Raw genomic sequence first — 12,365 nt, forward strand, 5'->3', positions numbered from 1 at the left:
TGTTTATTACATTTCTATCTTTAACATTAAACTTTAAAATTAATCTTAGAAGGGTATTTTCCAAATATTTTTCTGAGTGAGGACTATGAACTTGCCCAAACATTACCTAATATTTGAAATTCCATTTGTGCCACAGTTCGTGCCGTTCGTAATTTGTTTTTATGGCACCCAATGCTCATTAAAGTTTTACTATTTTTAATTATTTATCGTTTAGATATATTTGCCGGTGCAAATCGCAGGGGAATCGTAAAACCCTAACTCGTTTTATTGCCGCCTGATGCTGACGGTGATGGCCCAGACCCAAACCCACTAAAATTCGCAGTTTAGTTGGGAGTTTTGGCGGCCAGCCGGCTGGCAAAGTCGTTGACACGCCTTGCTTTTTAAAATTCGATCAACAGTGCGTATGCGCAATGTTAGCCTGTCAATTACACTCGGCTGTAAAATGTACGAATGGGGGCTGTCGCGAAAATCAATTCCCCCGCCCCTGACGCCTTCGATGGCACTCAATCAATCATAATTAACTTTCGAGCACTTTCACTGAATCGCTTTTTAAATTGCCTTCACGCGACCGAAGTCCCGAACTCCCGAACTACCCAACTCAACTTATTTGAAATGAACTTGGGAGGTTCCGGCCTTTAAAGGACGCCGTCCTGAAAGGATTGCCATATCATGCGCAAGGCAATAAATCTCCATGTAATACGATTAAATTAGAACAAATGAGTTCATTTGTTTCAGAGGCCAGCTGACGCAGCGCGAAAGTCGTTTGAACTGGAGGCTAATGGCGAAGGCCAAGCCTTTTGAGGGGCTTTTAACGGCTTGAATAGTAAGCAAAGCTTTAAATTGGCCCACACAGGTCAGGGCCTAAGCTGCAAGAGTCTTTAAGATCAAAAGGAAGAAAAACAGTAGTTTTTTTTTAGGCCCATTCACCTGTCTTTTATTTGACAGACTCAAAATGAATTGAATTTAGGCCTTAGGGAAAACCACACAAAATTTGAATGTTTTTAAAGGCAAATATATGCGTAAATGCAAAAGAGGATTAGGTGTCCTGCAGCATTTTAAAAATTTTAATTAAAAATTTGTTTCCTATTTATGAAATGTTTTATATTTCTTAAAGATTAAATCAAAATGTTTAACTCTTCTTGAATAATGTTTTTTATGAACTTTAAATTTCCGTCAATGATGTGCCAAGTCTAAAGTAACTCAAATCCTTTTGGCAACTGTTGCCGAGGGGACTAATCGGGGGATAAGTTCGGGGACGTGTCAGCTGCAATGTCGATAAATTCGAATAAAAATCACTTACAGATTCATAAACTGTCATGAATAAGCCATGTGGATGTGGATCGACCCTTTCCCTCCGGCCAAGCATACATATAGGTAGTATTATTCCCTGCAGACACATTCCAAGTTATTCGTCGATGGTCGGTTATGAATAATACGTATGTGATGTCGAATTATTGACAACGGGGAAATTCATTGGCATCGCCTAATTTCATTAATTTCATGCGCATTCAACGGCATCTGCAAATTTAACAGATTGCCAACGTTTCCTATTCCCTTAGGGCCTGGGGAAAATGGAGGTACATTCATCCTCTGAACCTCCTGGAAGATTTATGCCTCGGATGGTTAGGAGGCATTCAGAGCCATTTGACCGGAAGTGACAAGTCAGCAAAATTGGCCCACTTACCTTTGGGGGTGATGGGTGCTTTTTTGCCCCACCACGGGTACTGATTCACTGGGTAGTTTGGGGAAAACCCAGGCAATACATAATGTATGCGTTGGTGTGCCTGCCTAATCATCCATGGAGGCGAATGGCAAATGTCATAAGAGTTATCGAACTGTCCTTCGTGGGTTATGGCTTGGGTTCGGGGGTCCTTGCTGTGTTTTGCCAGTCTCCTACTTCCGCATACATTAAGGAATCGATTCATTTCGGTTCTGTTCGGTTGGGGGCAATAAAAATTGAACATTAGGTCACCACCGATCTCCCCGCAGAAGAACCCCCCGTTTAGCATTTTCTCGACTCGATGGCGGGGCACGTTTATGATTTTGATTAATGTTCTCCGGTAGTCACCCAAATGTTTCTGTCCATCAGCATAATCATAATGTCGTGGCTAATGTTGATTTACATTTAATGTGTTGTGCTCAATTTTTTGTAACATTTTGTTTGCTCATGCACTCTGGCCCCACTCCACAAAGTCACATGTGGTTGGATGGATGAATGGATGGATGGTTTTTTAAAGAGGTTTTCCTGCGGTTTGGGTAAGTGGATAACGAACACAACTCCTTGCCAACAGAGAAATGTTGTGTGAAATTTATGCAATGTAAGTTTGGTAGGTAAAATATTTTCATACACATTTTTCAACATTTCTGGGCAAAAATATGTGGCCGTGGGCCAATTTACAATCCTTTGAACAGAGTGAGGTTAGCATATTGTTATACATATATATTTTGTTCTTAAGAAAACAATATTTTATAAATTTTTTAACATCAAAGCATATATTTCAATGACTTGCCGTTTAAGTTTTTCTTAAGAAAGCAGAAATGTCACCGAGTATGATAATGTTTACCATTCACTTCCGTTTTTCCCAGAATTCAATGGGTGGTTCCTGGGGGCGTGGTCCTTTATTTCGCCTGCCGTTATGTTTGACACTTGTCCGACGTTGGGTAACTTTTTGTTTCGGCCTCCGCCGGAGTCGCCGAACCCTTCTTCTTGCCCCCATCCTGCGGGCACGTCCTCGCGGACAAACAGGGCCATTGTTGTGGCATGTCCTGTACGTCCTTGCTGCAAATTGCTGCCTCCGTTGTTTTTCATATTTCCCGCACTTTTTGCTCCGTCCCATTTTTCTTCGTTGCCTTCATTTCGCTGCCTTTCTTCATCACTTTTTCCCACCATTCCCATTTATCTTTAAGGGCACGACAGCGTCCGGAGATGGGGACTTTAATGGGCCACAGGAGCTGCAGGATCTTAAGGACTCGAATCTCGCTGTGGGTCGAGTGCAGTTTTATTCTCTTGGAAATAAATAAAACTGCATTTAGCACTCGATTGTGCGCATAATTGCCTAACTCTTGTTGGCCCATTAAAACTGGACCTCATAGATGGCATAAGACCAGTTTACAAAACTGGGAATACATTCCGTAAGTTCCAGAAATTCTGTCTGTCTGATTTTATATATCGCTTAAGTGATTTCTAAATTTACTACAAAAAAATGTTAAAATTCTAACATAATTTACTATTTTTTACAAACATTAATATACCATGTACCAAAAAATCTTTAACACTTTGGAAACATTTTGGTTAAATCGATTTCGATGATTGTTTTTTCCTGTGCAGGACCTGTTTGGCATCATCGGGAATCCAGACGGCCTGCTAGCCACCCGACCCGACGATTAATCAAACAAATCAATAATTCATCAAATCAACGTCAAGGACGACAATCAAAGCGAGTCCTGGACGGACCGGGCTGGTTTGTCTGGACATGAAAAATCGAATCACTTGCAATTTCACATCAATTTGCTCACTTTATTCTGGCCAGCTCTTTGGCACAAGGGGTTGAAGTCGACTCCGCAAACATTTTGAATTCGTGCAAACATCTCGAGATCTCTAATTGCGAGGGGGATTCGGTAGAATGCCTGCATCCATCAGATGCAATCCTCTTTGTAGGACTCTCCCACTCGATTCCGAGGTACAGTGATTGATGAGGCGAAGCCTTTTCATGTGACTGCGACAAGAAAACAAGTCGGAACATTTACATTTGTTATTTATTTCGCTTTCACTCCATCATCGGTTTAACATGGTTTTTCGATTTCATTGACTGCAGCGCTGTGTCGTAACAAACGAGTCACGTGGTCGACAATTGAATTTCAAATCATATTTTCAATAACTCTGTGTGTTCAGCGGTTTGGTGGCGGAAAGTTGCAACGGCAGAAAGTAAAAGTGGTGAAGCGTATAAAAAACTGGGTTTTTATGGATAAACCGTGACTTGACAGGGGGATATTTTTCATAACTTCGTTTCTACGTGAGTTACAGTGGGAAAGAACGTATATTTTTCTAGTTTCCTTTCATAAGCCACAAAATGTGTAACACAATTCTAGTTACCATTTAAGTCTTTTCACATTTCTTTTGTACTTTCCATTCCTTATTCAATCATATTCTCTTTATTGCAGCACTTTCTGCGAAAAAACACAGTCAATTGTGACTTACTTTTCTTCTGCAAACACAATACTATTTCTATTCTATTATTCCAATCACAAAATTTTCCACTGTTTTCCATCTTACAAAACGGAACGTGAAAAATGACTTGCGATGTCTGCCAGGAGGCAAGTTGTGCGCATTGTTGTTACCGTTGATGTTGCACATGCAACGGCAAAGCTCAAAGTTTTCGAAGGAAGGGGCTTTCGTGAAATGTTGGGGATGTTGGGGGAGGCAGGATAACCGGCAGCGCGTAGCACATCGTTAAAGGGGAAAATCAATTCTAAGAGTTCTGCAACCTGCGACTTTCGCGTTGTTTGCCGGCTGCCCCGCATTGCAACTGCTGACGATGAGGATGATGATGCTAGAGATGGGGATGCTGATGACTACGACTACAGTGCTGACTACACTTTAAAGGTAGACCATTGTTTTTGATCAGTGGCGAGGGCAGAAAATGTTTTTGAGGGGTTTCCATTCAGGTTACTTGAACAAGTTCTTAATATTCCTGTTCAAACATCGTATAGATTTTTTTAATTAAATGTAAAAATATTCTTCAGTTCTTAAGCAATTTAAATGATATTTTGTTTTAATACTTTCTTTCAATTTACTATTTTATATCACTTGATGTTTAATAGTAATACATAGTAGGGTATTACATTTAATTGTACAGCATGTTTTACTTAAAATATATTATATCATATCATATTGAATAGGTATAAAAGGCTCTAAAATTTGTTATCTGTTGTTATTAGTTGTAAATATCATGGTTATCTGAAAAGCTTAAATATATCGAATTAATTAAAAGTTAACATATTATTTAATTCTTTGATATCGTTAAAAAAATTACATAATTGTGATGGTTATGCTTTTAAAAATGATTATACCCAGTAAATATTTGCGGAACCTCCTTAGCTGCGTCACTGCCGACAGATGGCAAGTTGATGCTGACTTGCAAAATGCTTGCAAATTTATGCAACACTCACCTGTTCCGAAGCCGTAAGCTGAATTACGGTAAATACACACACACTCTTACCTCGAGCACTCACACAAACACGCACTGCCAACATGATTACAGTGAAAACAGAATAAGGACGCGTGGTCCGCCGGGGGCGGGGGATCAATCCGCTTACATAGCGAAGCCAAAGGAAAGTGTTCCCACACAGGGGAAAAATAGTAAATGTGTTCGGAAACGAAATCCAAAAAAAAGGTCCTGTTGTTGATTTAATAAAAATACATACCTACTCATTAAAGAAAAGGATATGCTCAATATTTCGGTTATTAAAGATATGAAGAGAAAGTATGTATGGAGAAAAATGAAAACAGAATATTAAATTCAGTTAAAGAATTCAAGAAAACACAGATAAAGGAATACTTTCTATATTTTAAAACAAAAACTTGACCTGATGGAAATTAAAAATTCAATAATTTTTTCTTGTGTAACTCCGGTTCACCCCCTTTATCCACCGACCGCCTTTAAAGCAGCTGTAAAAACTATTATGCAAAGCTATGCAAACGTAAGGCATTGCCACACCGCACGCCTCTTAAATACGGGGAAAGCGGAGCCGCAAGAATGGGAGAAAGTGGAAAAGTAAGGGCCTGAAAGAAAGGGCACTGGCGGTAAAAATTTAAATTTCATTATCTCCCCCCGGCAACGCATTGCTGCAGAGCCCATCGAGGAAAGTCAACTCATAACGGTCAGAAAGTCAAGCAGCACAGTGGAATTTTTTGAAAAAAATATACTATATTTTAAAATAACTAAGAAACAGCCCTAATCTAGAAACACTTAACAGCTATTGTTTCTTAAATTAGCTTCAATAATATTTAAGATGCGATTATAAGAGATTTTATTTAACTTTTCTTAATAAAACAGCATTGTAATGTGACAACTAATTCTTCACTTAATGTAAATTAAGTCAAACTGTAAAAAATACAGAAAATTGTTCTGCCTCATTAACTCAAAAAGCCTGATATTGAGTTATGCTATATATAACGACATGGAAGTAAATAAAAAAATACGTCGTGAATATTTGCGCAATGGCACTGCATATTCGCTTGCCACTCAAGTTTCCCTCTGCTTAAGGATCCTCCAGTGGAAGATTCCACTCGAGCGCCGAGCACTCTGCCCGAATAACCTGCCATTGTGCCCAGTTGTCTTTGGAGAACTCGCAGCACCGATACCGCAGCCATTCTTATTATCCTGCCATTCCAGCCGAACGGGCTGTTGTGGGTAAATATGCCGACCAATTGAAGGCGAACCCAGGAAAAGGCCTCGATGGCCACTTCAGAGCTTGAGCGGCGATTTATGGGACGGCGGCTTCAAGGGGTTGAAAGGCCCCTGAAGGCAGGACATCTTGGATTCAGACTCGTTGTCCTCAGACTTCCATTCATTGATTTTCAATTTGTATGGCGGCACGTGAAGTTCTTCCGCTTCATTTGCTGGGTTCAGACAAAGCGCCGGATCGAAAGAAGCTACCTAAGTGAGTAAACACGCGCTGCTCGCGTTTATCTGAGTGCCCATACCGAAGGCAGTGCTGCCAAATCTGATTTTACTTCAATTTTTATTTGGATAGAAAAAAATGCTTGGTTTTATGACTCTGGCAATTTAAAATAAGTATATTTTGCTTTGAGAAACTGCACTTTCTTTTTTAAACTGTTTCAATAAATTAATATTTTTTAATCTTTTTATCAAAATCAATTGGTTTAAACTAGGCTATTTTCTGTATAATTGGTATAACTCAATTCAGCATTAACTTATATTTTCGTTGTACTTAAACTACCCTAGATCTAATTGGATGCAAATTGGAGGATATAATTTCATTTTCATTTTCTATAAAATGTTTATCCTCTGCAAAACTTGGCAGCACTGCCAGCAGACCGCAACTATCCTGCGATTACTGCCAGCCAGTCGAGCGGTGCTTCAAGTCCTAAACCAAATAGACGCCTATCATCCGGAATGCGGAGCACGAAGGATTCGGCTTCAGGTTAAATTGAATTAATTTGAGCGCATCCACTGAGTAGCTTCCTACCACGGAGAATGCTTTTCCGGAAGCGGAAACCTGCATGCAAACATCAAAAGGAAAATGGGGGAAAAATGGAGGCCCGTGCGCCCCGAAAACTAGGCAATGCATATTTATTTTCACGCTTCTGGGCATTTTATGCACACTCACACAGACAAGCGGTCACGGCTCTTGAAACTGCATTCATGCGAAAGTGTAAACAAATTGCTGAAAAATGCAGACGGTATTTCCAAAAATTTCTACGTTACCTAATGAAGTGGATAGCGGTGAAGAGTAAACCAATTCACCCTTTATACTTGCATTTATTTTAAACCAATAAGGATAATATTCTCACGGCAACCACTCACTGAAATTAAAATCTTCTTGAATTAACCTAACAGGCTTTTAAGTAATGGTAACTACTTACAGATAAGTAGCTTGAAACAAATGAAATACATTTATTTATGAATGCATCATGCAAACCTAAAATAAGAAGCACTTAACTGCTGTAAATTGCCGAACCATTTTAATAGCAAATGTGGATTACATATAAATTGATAATTATATATTGGTCGAATTGTTTTCCTTCCTGATTCGTTGTTCGTCGAAAAGGGCATTTTCAATCAGCTTTTCGGAATCGGGCCGGTGGTAAACTTTTCAGAGTTCCCTGGGATCCGGCAATTGTCTGTCGCATCCATTCCGGTTTTAATTGGAAACCACATTTTATTTGCCTGCTTTCTTGTTGTTGCCGCCGACGCAGTTACAGATGCGCTGGCATTGGATATTGTTTCATAAAATATGGAATTTTCACATTTAATGTGTCGTTGATAAATGGATTTCATCGAATGCCCAAACGCACACACAAAATAATTATGTAGTGGGCGAGATTAAATTGAGTCTCCTCGTTCTACAATTTCATTTCATTTATAAGCTTTAACCACAGTCAAGGTTTTTTGCCCGTTTTTGAATGCATCTGTATATTGCTTATGGCTGCATTTAATTTTTAATTGAATTATTCGACCAAATGGCCGTCAACTTAATGCATCGACGATCAGCAATTTGTATTAAAGGCCCTTCCAATCAAAGCTGCCTGCATTTGTAATTATTTAATTTTATCCCGTGACGTTATTAATTATCTTGCAACCCAAAACGACGGAACCAATATTGAATGTCATGGAAAATATAATACCAATTGTAGCACTCAAAGTAAAATATAAGTTCATAGGTCTAACCCTTAATTGTAAAGTTAGGCGTAAGTTTGCCAGCTGAAATACAAACCACAATATTGAAATCCTTATAGCATAGCATTGCCTTTTGAAATATTCCCTGGAAAATTCCTTACCATTTAGTTTTAGCTTGCCAACAAAATTCCTGTCACAGCATTCCAATTCAAGTACAAAATGGCCAGCACAAAATACTTTCGCTCAATAATGGAGAAATGCTCGGAAGGTCCTTCGGTTTTAGGATCCGCTTGGCTGCGAAATCAATTGACAATGAACTTTCTGCCCCGAACAAGGGTTTCAAAATATTTTCGATGCCAACGAAATTTATAAATAGAATTTTTCATCTTTTCCCTTCACTTTTCGTTCAAGCTGGAATGAGTTTTGTCCTCACAACAAAGGGGCAAAGAAGAAAACAACAGCAACTGTTGGTTCCGATAGTTTTCCACTTTCTCACTTTTTTTCCCCCATTTTCCATTGTGGGTCAAGAGCAGAGTCCTTTTTCCCTGTCCTTGCCCCTCGCCAGCCTTCCTTTCACAGTCTCAATTACGAAACTAAGCACAAATCATTAAACAAAATAATAATTTCCGCAACAGAGGACCGAGGACGAGCGAGGTCGAGTGGGAAACTGACAAATTGCACCCCCCACATGGGTGGGTTGCCATCCAAAGAACTGAAAGGGGGTGGTTAGGGTCCTCCGGACACCCCTAAATCGGATGGGCAGGCCGGGTCCGGCCGAATGTCAAGAACAGGGCATTAAATTGTCGGAACGGGTAAGGCACACTAAGCCAAATTTAAGAACTTCTCAAAGGTATAATTTAATTTATAAAAAATGTTTTTTGAAAAGTTTTTCTAATGACTTAGATGTAGTGGGAATACTTTCCTATTTTTGTTTTTAAATTTGTGCCTAGACGGTACATAAGAATACTTTAAGCTTGTTAAAAGGAAGAATATATATAATACATTTAATTTTGTTGTAAGGAAGTTTTAAAGTTTTTTAATAAAATTGTATTTCTTTGTTAAACAATTTGTTTTTTTTTTTGACTATATGTATATTTTTTGAAATTGTTTAATTATAAAATATGTTAGTTGGTAAACTAAATTTTTAGGGGTCCTTAAAGTGAACCCCATTATTTTCCAGTGAGGAAGCAAACACAAGAAGGATGTGATGGGCAATGGGCCCCGGGACCTGACGTCTGCTGTTGGCCAGCCTGCGACTCCTTGTGTGTATCCTGGGGGCTGAAGGAAATGGCTAGTGGGGAACATTAATAATTTAGCCTACTTTTGTGCGCACTTAGGTCCCCTTTTCCTCCGTCGCTCAAGATGTGGCAACGAGGATTTGGAAATTGTCAAATGTGAGAAACGCAGTGCCAGCAAAAGAGCAGTGAAAAATGTGGAAAACTTTTCTAATAATTTGCATACTTTTCGACGCGTTGTGAAAACTTTGCCGCACGCACGATTTCTGCCAGGCACACAGAGGCGAAAGTTAAAGATTTTCGCAATGAAAATAAATTGGTCAATAGATCTATTGTATATGGTAAAAAATATGAAGATACTTTGAAAAACATCTCTTACACACACAAAAGAGTAGTTAAATAACATTTTTCGAGCACGAAAAATATTTTGCAGCCCGATAAAAATAATATTAATAACAAATATTTAACAATTGTTTTTTTAATGATTACAAATGAAATCGTCTATAATACTTCTCCATGAACTTTAATTCGGTAAAGCTATGGTACTGATATCATTATTTAAATTTAAGAAATATATTTATTTTTTTCGGGTGAAATGTTACAATATTAAAACATAACCCTTGGTTACTTTGCTGAATACCAAACCTAATCAATTTGGCACACTGTGTGGTATAAACCACAGAAATTAGAGCGGGCGAGAACTTAGAATAAATTTTCACACTCTTCGCGGGTGCAAACAAAATTAACGGGCACGCAAACTTTAAGGCAGCCAGCTGACACACCCCCATTCGCACCCCCTATCTGTTGTGTTGCCCCCCCCTAAAACGCAGTGCAGCACAAAAAGTTGCACGAATGCAAAAACCTTCTGCGAAAATGTCACAAAAAGTAGCAGGTGTAGGAACGGTGAAAGCGGTGAAAGCGGTAGAGGCGGTCGGAGCCGCAAGTTCAAAGCAACAGCCAGCAGGAGCCCCTCTTTTTCCGATCCCCCTCGACCGCCTTCCATGCTCCAAAGTCCGGACAGCAACAACATTTTTACGGCAAAGAGGGCCAACACACCCCACAGCCGACGGGCGAGTGCCGGCACTCTTTGTTGCCATTCCGCTGCTTTTCCTTCTTTCCTGGGGTTTTCCACATCCCAAAAAAAAGTTAAATACTCAACGAATAACAAGTAAGAGCGCATTAATCGTGTGAATCGACTATAAGATTCCTGGTACTGTCTTGGTAAACATTTAGATAGCCTCAAGAAGTCTTGCTGGCTAGTTGAAAAACAAGCTAACCGGAAAAAGTGGCAAAAACCTGATTAAACAAAAAAAATTAGTTTGAATCTCACAAGTGGCATTCCAAACATGTATTTAGCATAAAAAGGGAAGATGTACCATCCACCCTATAGCATATATATATATACCCAAATTCGCCTGCGATCTACAAGTACCAGAAGTAAAAACCCCTCAAGAGCCTTCAGTACTGGCACTACTTTGGCCACATTACAGCGGTAACTTGCCCAACTTTTCAGTGGTCAAGACTTGGTGGGTGGGTAGAATTTTCTGGGTGGTTTGTGGATTGAAGGACGCTGGACCGTAGACAGGCAGCTTGTTGCTTCTTCCCTGTGGACAAACTGCAATTAGCAATACTTTCCCTTGTCCAAGGCAGATGCGGAAATCTTGAGCACAGTTTGCCGGCTGTCCGGTTTTTGTCGCTCGAAAGTTTCTCATTTGAAAGTTGTTGGAAATAATGAACAAGGACGCAGTATTTGATGGTGCTTAAGAAGTTCCCCCAAATAACTTTTGTTGGGAGTGGAAATGTGAGCTCGAAAATGTTCGATCTTCTTTCATGGGGAATTCGAGTTTTGTATAAGTTGTTTTTAAAGGGATAAAAAATAAAAGAGAGCAAAAATATATGATGACTTGGAAACAAATTTTTAGCAATCAATATTTTTAAATTGAATCGAATACAGAAAGCCACAACAGCTATGGCTGTCATCCCATCCTGTAAATAAATAAATTGAAACATTTAAATGTTATAATTATTATTTAATGAATAGTAAAACAAGAAGTGGCCCATGTTCTTATTAAGGAAACCAAATATGAAAATACAATCTAAGAAGACCGGAAAATATTTAATTTAAATTCCATCCTCCCCCTACGACCCCCAGATCCTTTTTCGACCTCCCTGGAGTATCCTAAAAATATTGCTTGAATTCCCCGCCCAGTGAAGCCAAACAAATACCCAATTAATTAGTTGGGGCCCACAGACTCGGTCATCGTGTTTGGGGTTTCAACTTTTTCCAGCAGCCACAGGAAAAATATATTCCACGATAACTTGGAGAACAAATTTGCTTCGCGTCGCTGGTGCTACCAAAAATTTCTAATGCCAGAATTTTCCCCTCGGCTTTCTGTGAAAATTATACATACACCTAAATACACATGCACACAACCGTATAGTTTGTTGTTCTTGTTGCTGCGGTTGAGCTGGGTAAATAAAACGGAAAACAAATGAATATAAATGTGAAACAAACCAAGTCCAGAGAAAAAAGAAAACCCGATGCAGGGCGAGCGAAATGAAATTGCAACGGAATTTAGTTGTCCACTGCACAGGAAATAAAATAATACCATTCGAGATTGTAATCTCAGGGCTTTGTTTCTAAATACGTTGATATTTATTACTTACAACAAGTGAGATAATTAAATAGGCAATACATTCTTTATTTCCAACCTTGGAGATCTTTACATTTCGCAACCATCTTTTTACATTTTATAAGAAAATCTTT

General features: G+C 39.1%; 1 protein-coding gene across 2 annotated transcripts in view; it reads right to left on the reverse strand.

Moving 5' to 3' along the window:
- Positions 1-12,365, reverse strand: part of LOC119552791 (putative dipeptidase NECHADRAFT_87110) — a 100,911-nt gene that overhangs the window by 63,235 nt on the left and 25,311 nt on the right. The gene's annotated exons all lie outside the window — the stretch shown is intronic.

Source organism: Drosophila subpulchrella, chromosome 3L (assembly GCF_014743375.2).
Source record: "Drosophila subpulchrella strain 33 F10 #4 breed RU33 chromosome 3L, RU_Dsub_v1.1 Primary Assembly, whole genome shotgun sequence".
NCBI lineage: Eukaryota > Metazoa > Arthropoda > Insecta > Diptera > Drosophilidae > Drosophila > Drosophila subpulchrella.